The sequence below is a fragment of the Cherax quadricarinatus genome, chromosome 28 (genome assembly GCF_038502225.1).
Source record: "Cherax quadricarinatus isolate ZL_2023a chromosome 28, ASM3850222v1, whole genome shotgun sequence".
NCBI lineage: Eukaryota > Metazoa > Arthropoda > Malacostraca > Decapoda > Parastacidae > Cherax > Cherax quadricarinatus.
Window position 1 is genome coordinate 13,088,358 of NC_091319.1, and position 12,056 is coordinate 13,100,413.

Below are 12,056 nucleotides of genomic sequence, written 5' to 3' on the forward strand. Positions count from 1 at the left end.
ACCTTCTTTCCTCAGCCTTATCACCTGGTCCTTGACTGTTGTCTTCCTCCTAATGTGGCTATACAGCAGTTTCGGGTCAGATTTGACTTTCGATGCTATGTCGTTTTCATACTGTTGCTGGGCCTCCCTCCTTATCTATGCATACTCGTTTCTGGCTCTTCTAATCTTGTTTTCCTGTGTCCTATGCCTCCTGTACCTTTTCCATTCTTTGTTGCACTTAGTTTTTGCCTCCCTACACCTCGGGTAAACCAAGGACTCGTTTTGGTCTTCCTATTATTTCTGTTTCCCTTGGGAACAAACCTTTCCTCTGCCTCCTTGCACTTTGTTGCCACATATTCCATCATCTCGTGTACTGATTTTCCTACCATTTCTCTGTCCCACTGAACCTCCTGCAGGAAGTTTCTCATACCTGTGTAGTCCCCCCTTTTATAGTTTGGCCTGTCCCCTTCAGTTCCTGTTACCTTCTCCACTTGTAACTCTACTATATAATCAAAACTCAGAACCACGTGATCGCTAGCTCCAAGGGGCCTCTCGTAAATGATGTCCTCAATGTCTGAACTGCTCAGGGTGAACACAAGATCCAGTCTTGCTGGCTCATCCTCCCCTCTCTCTCTGGTTGTGTCCCTGACATGTTGATGCATGAGGTTTTCAAGTACCACATCCATCATCTTGGCTCTCCATGTTTCGGGACCCCCATGTGGCTCCAGGTTTTCCCAGTTGATCTCCCTGTGGTTGAAATCGCCCATTACCAGTAACTTTGCTCTGCTCGAGTGAGCTCTTCTTGCCACCTCAGCCAGTGTGTCCACCATCACCCTGTTGTTTTCTTCGTACTCCTCTCTTGGCCTCCTGCAGTTCTGTGGTGGGTTATACATCACTCCAATGACTACTTTATGTTCTCCGGACTGAATTGTACCTACAATGTAGTCTCTTTCTCCAATTATGTCCATGCCTTCCATTTCCTCAAATCCCCATCGGTGTTTTATGAGCAGTGCAACCCCTCCTCCCCCTCTACTCCTTCTATCTTTCCTCAGGATCTGATATCCCATTGGGAAGATTGTGTCTGTTATTGTCTCAGCTAGTTTTGTTTCTGTGACTGCTATGATGTCTGGGGATTTTTCACTGATTCTTTCATTCTACTCCTCATGTTTATTCGTTATTCCATCCGCGTTTGTGTACCAAACTTTCAGTTTCTTTTCTATCACAGTGGTCATGCAAGAATATTGGGGTTGGGGGAGCGAGAGCCTTGGTGGGGGCCTATATATGGCTGTGATGTAGGTGGGGTTTGTGATGCTGGGGGTGGGGTCAGAATGCCCATAAGGGACAGCTGTTGGGGTGAGGTTTGTGATATGGGGGTTGGTGGCAGAGGGAGCAGTGAGTGGGTTGTAGTATAGGTTGCTCAGTTGCGTTGGGAGTGTCGCGGTTGGAGTCTTTTGGTGGGAGATTCTGTGGGGTGTGTTTGCCCTTCCTCCTGTGTCTGGGTCCTGCTCATCTTGGTCATTGCCTCTCATTCCTACTTGCGTCTCTGTACCCTCTCTTTCAGTGTAGTCCTTTCTTCTTGTGTTCTGTCGCGGTCGAGGTATACTCTCTGGTACCCTGTTTGTCCCTCAGTCTTGCTTTCTCTTGCAGAATCCTGGTTCGAACCGATTCTTCCTTGAAAATTACTTTGACAGGCCGTATCCTTCCACTCGCAAACCACCCAATTCTCTGAAAATTTGTCACCTGGGTCATATCGCCCTCACCTATTGTTTTCATGATGCCTTCAATCATTTTTTTCTCCTCCTGTTTTATTTCTTCGAAGTTGTCCCCCTTGGCTTCTTGGAGCCCGTACTGACCTCGCCCTTTCCTCCTCCCACTGAGTCTCCATCTGCTTCCTCTGAGGCATTTTATTTCCTTCCATTGACATGTTCTTGCCTTCAGTCCCTGTCATATCTGAAACTTCTATTCTCAGTGAACTGTCTTTCATGACCAGCTGTCCCTTGCTACTGCAGTTGGCTGTTAGAATCTCTGCATATAGCATAACTTCATTGTCTTCGGACCTGTCATTTGATCTTAGTGTGCTCCTTGTCTTTTCCCTGGCCCCACATGGGTCTGATAGGGCCTTCGCGTACGGCATGTCTCTTTTGTTGCTTACCATCCCCTTGTCTGCGCCTGACATTGAATTTCCTGATGTCACATCTGAATTGCCATTTGTCTCTCTAATCTGTTTCAGGCTTTGCAGTTTCTCTTCTAAGCACTGTATCCTAGCTTCTGCTGCTAAGACCTGTACTTCCCACTTCCTGCACTCTTCAGCTATCCGCTCCTCCATTTTCTTACGAAGCTCTACTGTCTTCCTTCCCCACTCTTCCTCCCTTTTTTGGAGCACTAACTCCCAGTCTTTCCTCCCTGGTTCGTCCACCAGATCTCTGGTTTTCTGTCCTCTAAGGCCACCCATTTTTTTTTTTTTTTTTTAACCACAGACAGAAGGCTAGAGGAGGGAGAGGGTGAGAGGGGGAGAGAGAAAGGGTAGAGAGAGGAGAGAGTATGGAGGTGAGGGATAAGACCAAGGGGGAGAGAGAGAGAAATGTGAGGGAGGGGTATAAATATAGAAAAAGGGAGATGGAGAGAGAAGCCTATAGAGAGAGAGGAGGGTGAGGGATAGGGTTATGGGAGTGAGAGAGAGAGAGAGAGAGAGAGAGAGAGTAGGGGGAAGGGGAGGGAAAAAGGCTATGAGAGAGAGAAATGCGAGGGAGGGGGAGAGAGAAAGATAGGAGGGAGGAGGGAGGGAGGAGGGAGTGAAGGCAAGAGCGGGGGAGGGGAATGGTCTGTGGGGGAGGGAAAGGTGTGTGGGGGGTGAGGGGACGCGGTCAAATTCCAAGGATCAGCTGTGTGAATGAGTGGGTGTGTGTACTCACCTAGTTGTGGTTTCAGGGGTCGAGACTCAGCTCCTGGCCCCGAGTGTGTATGTGTGTGCGCGCGCGTGTGTGTGAGCACGTCAGTTGTTTATATGTCCCAGAAATACATTTCACCTCTGTGCATCCATAATACTAATAAGATACCATTAACACTGAAAGTAATTCTAATAATTATAATACTAGCGTGTGTTAACGAGTCTCTTTCACCCAGTTATGTACTACCTTTTACTACATGTGTACCCAATACTTGCTTCTCAGATTGTACTGTCTTTGTGTCCTAAAACATTATCTCTCGAAACTGTTGTCAGGGCTGTAGTCCCATTAGCCCCGACTTAATCCTCCTGCCTATTCCTTGCTCCTACAAATTTTATCTTCCTACTACTGCTAGGTGTTGTGTGTATGATAATCGCTCTGGAGCAGGGTTTGTGATAGCCAGCTACCAGTGATCGTAGGGCCGGCTCTACCACTCAAAACTTCCCACCAACCACAAACAGGTGATTAGTACGTTACAACTCAGAGGGGACGTCCATCCAGATGCCTGATGTACGATGCTCGCTGTACGATGCTCGCTGTACGATGACTCGTGCACCTCGCCCTTCCGCCTCTGACTTCTTCAATTATTCTTTTCTCGTTGCCCTTTTGAGTCCTCATTTACCACACTTATCACTTGTATAGTGCTACTTTTATAATTTACACTTCACTTTTGGTAAGTACACTTCTTATTTGTGATGACACCCAACCTGTTATGGCAGTGCTACTTCCTCAGGCCTACTGCTGCCACCTTCTCTGCTTATATTTATGTATATGTATGTATATATATATATATATATATATATATATATAATATATATACAGTGGACCCCCGCATAACGATTACCTCCGAATGCGACCAATTATGTAAGTGTATTTATGTAAGTGCATTTGTACGTGTATGTTTGGGGGTCTGAAATGGACTAATCTACTTCACAATATTTCTTATGGGAACAAATTCGGTCAGTACTGGCACCTGAACATACTTCTGGAGTGAAAAAATATCGTTAACCGGGGGTCCACTGTATATATATATATATATATATATATATATATATATATATATATATATATATATATATATATATATATATATATATATAATATATATATATATATATATATATATATATATATATATATATATATATATATATATATATATAATATAATATATATATATATAATATATATATATATTATATATATATATATATATATCCCCTTTCTGGCTAGCTTGTTCACGCTGGCTGTGTGCTACATCATAGTTTCTCGTTAGCCAACCTCTCTTAATTCTATTTGATCTTTTGTCTTTAGTCACTCGCTTTGTACTTTGTATATTTGTAACAGTGTGGCAACAAGTGCCAACTAGGCCTCAACGAACTGGCACTTTGAAATTTTGTTGTATAATTTCAGGCTTTCTCTCGCCTTTACTTTATTTTTTTTGCTAATACTTTGGTTATCACTTGTAGGGTTGTTCACTGACGTTGTTACTAACACTGGTTGCTTCTAGCTGCTAAAGCACGCCCTAAAAACACTAAGATTCTCAGAGCCTGGCGCTTGTGATCTACTACACTACATGTGTGTATGTGTGTGTGTGTGTGTAAAACAGCCATTAATCACTTCTCTAGTAGAGTGCTGTCAGGATATTGACTACGATTTTCCACATGTGTCCTCTGACACTGCTGTTTTCCCATTTCCTTGCCCTAATGACATCAAAACTGAAGAGTCATTTCATAACAGACCCATGTCAGGTGTTTGTCAGATTAACCAATAACACTTGGATGAATTTGAGGGCATATAAAGGGAGGAAATTAAAAGTGAACATAAGAAAGAGCAAGGTGATGCAAGCAACAAACAAGTTAGATAATGAAAGATTGGAAAGAGGGAGTCTGGAGGAAGTAAATGTGTTCAGATATTTGTGAGTGGACTTGTCAGTGGATGGGTACATATATGAAAGGCGAGGTGAACCATAGAATTGATGAAGGGAAAAGGTGCATTGAGGCATCTGTGTAGACAAAGAACATTATCCATGGAGATAAAGAGAGGAATGTACAAGAATATAGTGGTGCCAACACTCTTATGTGTATGAGAAACATGGGTTGTGAATGTTGCAGAGAATTCATAGTTTGGAGATGAGGGCAGAGTGCAGAGTTACTAAGAGTATTATCCAGAGGGCTGAGGTAAGATAAGATAAGATTTTGTTTGGATTTTTAACCCCGGAGGGTTAGCCACCCAGGATAACCCAAGAAAGTCAGTGCATCATCGAGGACTGTCTAACTTATTTCCATTGGGGTCCTCAACCTTGTCCCCCAGAATGCAACCCACACCAGTTGACTAACACCCAGGTACCTATTTGCTGCTAGGTGAACAGGACAACAGGTGTAAGCAAAAGCGTCGATATGTTTCCACCCTCCAGAAATCAAACCCGGGTCCTCCGTGTGTGAAGTGGGAGCTTTAGCTACCAGGCCACCGGGCCACCAAAGGGATTGTAGAAGTGGTTTGGACATTTGGAGAGGATGGGGCAAAATAGGATGACTTGCAAGGTGTATAAATCTGTAGTGGAGGGAAGACAGGATAGGGGTCACTCTGGGAAAGATTGGAGGGAGGGGATAAGGAAGGTTTGTGTGTGAGGGGTTTGGGCATCCAGCATGCATGTGTGAATGTGTTAGATAGGATTAGAGGTGAGTAGTTTTTCATAACTTGATGTGCTGTTGGAGTGTGGGCAAGCTAACATTTATGAAGTGATTCAGGGAAACCAATTAGCTGGACTTGAGTCCTGGAGGTGAGAAATACAATGCCTGCACTCTGAAGGAGGGGTGGGGATATTTGCAGTTTGGAGGGGCATCTGAACTGTAGTATCAGTGAACCTCTGGAAAGACACTAATATCTTTAGTGATGGTGAGAGTGTTTCTTCTTTTTTGGGTCATCCTACCTCAGTGGGAGACAGTCGGTGTTAAAAAAAAAAATTATGCTTATGATTTGTGTTACAACTCTCTCAGAGGAACTTCAGGTCTGAGTTAATACTTGTGTTGATTGTCCTGTATATACATAGTATGCGCAGTAATAAGTCCTAGGTAGTAGGTTGGTAGACAGCAACCGCCCAGGAAGGTTCTACCGTCCTGCCAGGTGAGTGTAAAATGAAAGCCTGTAATTGTTTTACATGATGATAGGATTGCTGGTGTCCTTTTTCTTTCTCATAAACATGCAAGATTTCAGGTATGTCATGCTACTTCTGCTTACAATTAGTTCACACTACACATGCATGTACAAACATATATATATATACACCCCTCTGGGTTTTCTTCTATTTTCATGCTAGTTCATGTTTTTGTTTATTTCCTCTTATCTCCATGGGGAAGTGGAACAGAATTCTTCCTCCGTAAGCCATGTGTGTCGTAAGAGGCAACTAAAATGCTGGGAGCAAGGGGCTAGTAACCCCTTCTCTTGTGTACATTACTAAAGTTAAAAAGAGAAACTTTCGTTCTTCTTTTGGGGCCACTCTGCTTCGGTGGGATACAGCTGATTCATTGAAAGAAGAAGTAGTAGTAGTAAAAGTGAATGTTCTCTGTGTTGAATAAATTTAAATTCTGAAGAGTGGGGTTTATGTTGACTGGAAAATAATTGAGCTATCATTCAGACAGCAGCTTTTTTGTTCAGTTACTGTTGGTTTTAGGTAATTTGTTGTTGTCCATGGCCCAAGAATCCTCAACATACCTCCAGCAGATATCAAAAATATTACCTGAACAAATGTAGAAGGCTGCAAGAGGAAAATGAATCACTACCTTTGCCAGATGCCAGATCAAGGAATCTATGAAGGTCACTAACAACAGTCTGGTTCAAAAGAAATTGAATAAGATAGTTTGACCATAGTTTGGGCTGGTAAGATAGGAAAGCCTTCAGAATTGATCACAGGTAGAATCACTTGGAGAACATATAAATCTGTAGTGGAAGGAAAGCAGGGTAGGGGTCGCTCTAGGAAAGGTTGGAGGGAGAGGGGTAAAGGAGGTTTTGTGGACGAGAGGCTTGAACTTCCAGCAAGCGTGCATGAGCATGTTAGATAGGAGTGAATGGAGACAAATGGTTTTTGTGACCTGACAAGCTGTTGGAGTGTGAGCAGGGTAATATTTTGTGAAGGGATTCAGGGGAACTGGTTAGCTAGACTTGAGTCCTGGAGGTGGGAAGTACAATGCCTGCACTTTAACCCTTTGACTGTTTTGGTCATATACATACATCTTACGAGCCACCGTTTTTGACGTATATATACATTTATAAATTCTAGCGGCTTCAAATCAAGCAGGAGAAAGCTGGTAGGCCCACATGTGAGAGAATGGGTCTGTGTGATCAGTGTGCACCATATAAAAAAAATTCTAGCGGCTTCAAATCAAGCAGGAGAAAGCTGGTAGGCCCACATGTGAGAGAATGGGTCTGTGTGATCAGTGTGCACCATATAAAAAAAAATCCTGCAGCACACAGTGCATATTGAGAAAAAAAAACTACGACTTTTTTTTTTAATTTAAATGCCGACTTTGTGGTCTATTTTCGTATAGTATTTATGGTTGTATTCTCGTTTTCTTGGTCTCATTTGATAGAATGGAAAACATATAGAAATAGAGGTGATTTTGATTGGTTTTCCTGTGAAAAGAACCTTGAAATGGAGCTCAAAGTAGGGGAAATGTTTGATTTTTGCCGATGTTCAAAAGTAAACACATGATGTCATTTTTCAATAAATGTCCAAGTAGCCATTCTAATATGCAGTCAGTAATGGGTTGACATTATTTATACAATTATTACAATATTGCAGTAGTCTGCATAACAGTAAATAGTATTCTATTTTTTGTTTGAATAAAAATTCAAAACAGAAAGTAAGAGTAATATCAGAGGGGCCTGGAGACATGACTAATGAACAAAGAAAATGTTATTTTAGAGCCAGGAATGTCTGCATTGTTCATTCTGGACCCTGTTTTGAAATTGTCATCTTTTTTAATTTTCGTGAAATTGGCCAAATTGCAAATTTCTGACCACATTATTGGGTAGTTGAAATCAGTAAATGGGCAGTTTCTTGTACTCAATCGATAGAAAAAATGGAGTTCTAAAGAAATAGCTAGGAGTTTGGTTGACTAGAACAATGGAATTAGCCGAAAATAGGACTCAAAGTGGGCGAAATCGCCAATTCATAAATATCGCTGAGGTTGCTGACTTTACAAGAGCGTAATTCCGTCAGTTTTCCATCAAATTTCATTCTTTTGGTGTTATTACAATTGGGAAAAGATTCTTTATCATTTCATAAGAATTTTTTTTTTTTTTTGGGGGGGGGGGAATTTTGCGACACCAGGAGACGCCTCAGGATTTGGGGTTGCGACAGTCAAGGGGTTAAAGGAGGGGTTAGGGATATTGGTTGTTTGCAGTGACATCTAAACTGTCATATATGAGCACCTCTGCAAAGACATTGATTTTATATGAATGATGATGAAAGTTTTTTCTTCTTCTTTTTGGATTTTTCTTTCTTTTTTGGATCACCCTGCCTCAGTGGGAAATGGCTGACGTATTAAACAAAACAAAACAAAACAAATATTACAAGTATGTTGTATTTGAGATCATGTGCAGGATTAACATTATGCAGAAACTGGGGAGGCAGGAAATTAAAAAAAAAGTAGTAGTGGTGGTATGAAAATTATAAGATAGGTAAGATAGGAAAGCCTTCAGAATTGATCACAGGTAGAATCACTTGGAGAACATATAAATCTGTAGTGGAAGGAAAGCAGGGTAGGGGTCGCTCTAGGAAAGGTTGGAGGGAGAGGGGTAAAGGAGGTTTTGTGGACGAGAGGCTTGAACTTCCAGCAAGCGTGCATGAGCATGTTAGATAGGAGTGAATGGAGACAAATGGTTTTTGTGACCTGACAAGCTGTTGGAGTGTGAGCAGGGTAATATTTTGTGAAGGGATTCAGGGGAACTGGTTAGCTAGACTTGAGTCCTGGAGGTGGGAAGTACAATGCCTGCACTTTAACCCTTTGACTGTTTTGGTCATATACATACATCTTACGAGCCACCGTTTTTGACGTATATATACATTTATAAATTCTAGCGGCTTCAAATCAAGCAGGAGAAAGCTGGTAGGCCCACATGTGAGAGAATGGGTCTGTGTGATCAGTGTGCACCATATAAAAAAAATTCTAGCGGCTTCAAATCAAGCAGGAGAAAGCTGGTAGGCCCACATGTGAGAGAATGGGTCTGTGTGATCAGTGTGCACCATATAAAAAAAAATCCTGCAGCACACAGTGCATATTGAGAAAAAAAAACTACGACTTTTTTTTTTAATTTAAATGCCGACTTTGTGGTCTATTTTCGTATAGTATTTATGGTTGTATTCTCGTTTTCTTGGTCTCATTTGATAGAATGGAAAACATATAGAAATAGAGGTGATTTTGATTGGTTTTCCTGTGAAAAGAACCTTGAAATGGAGCTCAAAGTAGGGGAAATGTTTGATTTTTGCCGATGTTCAAAAGTAAACAAATGATGTCATTTTTCAATAAATGTCCAAGTAGCCATTCTAATATGCAGTCAGTAATGGGTTGACATTATTTATACAATTATTACAATATTGCAGTAGTCTGCATAACAGTAAATAGTATTCTATTTTTTGTTTGAATAAAAATTCAAAACAGAAAGTAAGAGTAATATCAGAGGGGCCTGGAGACATGACTAATGAACAAAGAAAATGTTATTTTAGAGCCAGGAATGTCTGCATTGTTCATTCTGGACCCTGTTTTGAAATTGTCATCTTTTTTAATTTTCGTGAAATTGGCCAAATTGCAAATTTCTGACCACATTATTGGGTAGTTGAAATCAGTAAATGGGCAGTTTCTTGTACTCAATCGATAGAAAAAATGGAGTTCTAAAGAAATAGCTAGGAGTTTGGTTGACTAGAACAATGGAATTAGCCGAAAATAGGACTCAAAGTGGGCGAAATCGCCAATTCATAAATATCGCTGAGGTTGCTGACTTTACAAGAGCGTAATTCCGTCAGTTTTCCATCAAATTTCATTCTTTTGGTGTTATTACAATTGGGAAAAGATTCTTTATCATTTCATAAGAATTTTTTTTTTTTTTTGGGGGGGGGGAATTTTGCGACACCAGGAGACACCTCAGGATTTGGGGTTGCGACAGTCAAGGGGTTAAAGGAGGGGTTAGGGATATTGGTTGTTTGCAGTGACATCTAAACTGTCATATATGAGCACCTCTGCAAAGACATTGATTTTATATGAATGATGATGAAAGTTTTTTCTTCTTCTTTTTGGATTTTTCTTTCTTTTTTGGATCACCCTGCCTCAGTGGGAAATGGCTGACGTATTAAACAAAACAAAACAAAACAAATATTACAAGTATGTTGTATTTGAGATCATGTGCAGGATTAACATTATGCAGAAACTGGGGAGGCAGGAAATTAAAAAAAAAGTAGTAGTGGTGGTATGAAAATTATAATTCAGAGGCAAGGGAAAGGTTATTAATATAGTTTGGTCATTGGAAAAAGTTGTAAATAGGTTACCTGGAGAGAGTTCCGGGGGTCAACGCCCCTGCGGCCCGGTCTGTGACCAGGCCTCCTGGTGGATCAGAGCCTGATCACTCTGTCACATCTGTATAGGTTGTAACCTGGGATCCATATTTTGTTGTCCAAGTGATCCTTTATGTGGGTCTCAGTGAAAGCCACGAACATTGCCTTTGCCTCTGCAAGCAGTCCATGGATGAAAGGTATTTTGTTGTTGCTGGCTTTAGACCCTGTATATTTGCAAAGAAGAATGTCATCGGACTGGTGGTATTGTTGGTACTGGGGGGGATTTTTTTTCCGGCATTAGTATCTGTATCTGTTGGTTTGGAGTGGAGGCCATCGACTGTGGTTCCACTCCAGGAATGACTGGATTTGGTGTACAATTTCTGCCATTTCCTGCCAGTTTTTTTTCCTTCCTGGCACTAAAAAACCTCTCCCTCTTGAGTGGCTGTGGCTAACCAGGTTTTCCCATGGCCTGGATGTTTTGTATCTTTTTGTCCCCTTTAGATGGTGTGCCTGGCAATTTAAGTTATAGCACAGTCTTTCTTGTACTGAAGAGGTACACATTTCAGGGTGAAAAAGCTTACAGGAAGGGAGTTTGCATTTTCCTGTTGTCATATGGGCACGGCATTTTCTAGGGTGGTCATAGTTGCACGTCCCGTCTGTTTTTCCAGATTTCCCATGTCTGCAGATACCAAGTGCATAGTATGTGCACAGGCTTGGTTTCTGTTTGCCTTGGGTTTCTGTGACTGTATTCCCTGTTGGTGCATGTTTACCTGTCTTATTCCTATCCTCCCTAGCACCAACAATGGAGCTCCCACCAGTTGTTTTTGGTAATATATCCTCACTATTGCTAGTGGAGTCCTCTTGTTCGCTATTTCCTGTGGTATTTCTAGTTTGCAATACTGGTTTTATCTTATCTTTGACTACACTTGTTTACCCCCTATGGCTCCTGTCCCCTATGGGGTCATTTATATGTATTCCTTCCTGCGTATAATTCCCGACTACCTGGAAAAATCTCCAGCTTCACCATTACTGTCTCCCAGGACAGCACCTCCAGCTTCACCATTACTGTCTCCCAGGACAGCACCTCCAGCTTCACCATTACTGTCTCCCAGGACAGCACCTCCAGCTTCACCATTACTGTCTCCCAGGACAGCACCTCCAGCTTCACCATTACTGTCTCCCAGGACAGCACCTCCAGCTTCACCATTACTGTCTCCCAGGACAGCACCTCCAGCTTCACCATTACTGTCTCCCAGGACAGCACCTCCAGCTTCACCATTACAGTCTCCCAGGACAGCACCTCCAGCTTCACCATTACAGTCTCCCAGGACAGCACTATCAGCCCCACATTTACTGACTACCAGGGCATCACCTCCAGCCTTACAGTTTCTGACTACATGGCCAGTATCAAGGGCAGTACCATTCAGCCCAGACTTTTATGTTCCCATCTGTTGTAGAAAGCTTCCAGGTTTTCTATGAAAGCAGCTTTGATGTTATCCTCTTTTAATACCCTTGTGATTTTAGTCCACAGATTTATCTCATTTGGGCATACCCAAAAACACTTCCCTGTTTTAATACTGCCT

At 41.9% G+C, this 12,056-nt stretch overlaps 1 protein-coding gene across 2 annotated transcripts in view; it reads left to right on the forward strand.

The window, feature by feature from the left end:
* Positions 1–12,056, forward strand: part of LOC128693291 (polyadenylate-binding protein 1-A) — a 31,924-nt gene that overhangs the window by 13,177 nt on the left and 6,691 nt on the right. The window lies entirely within an intron of this gene.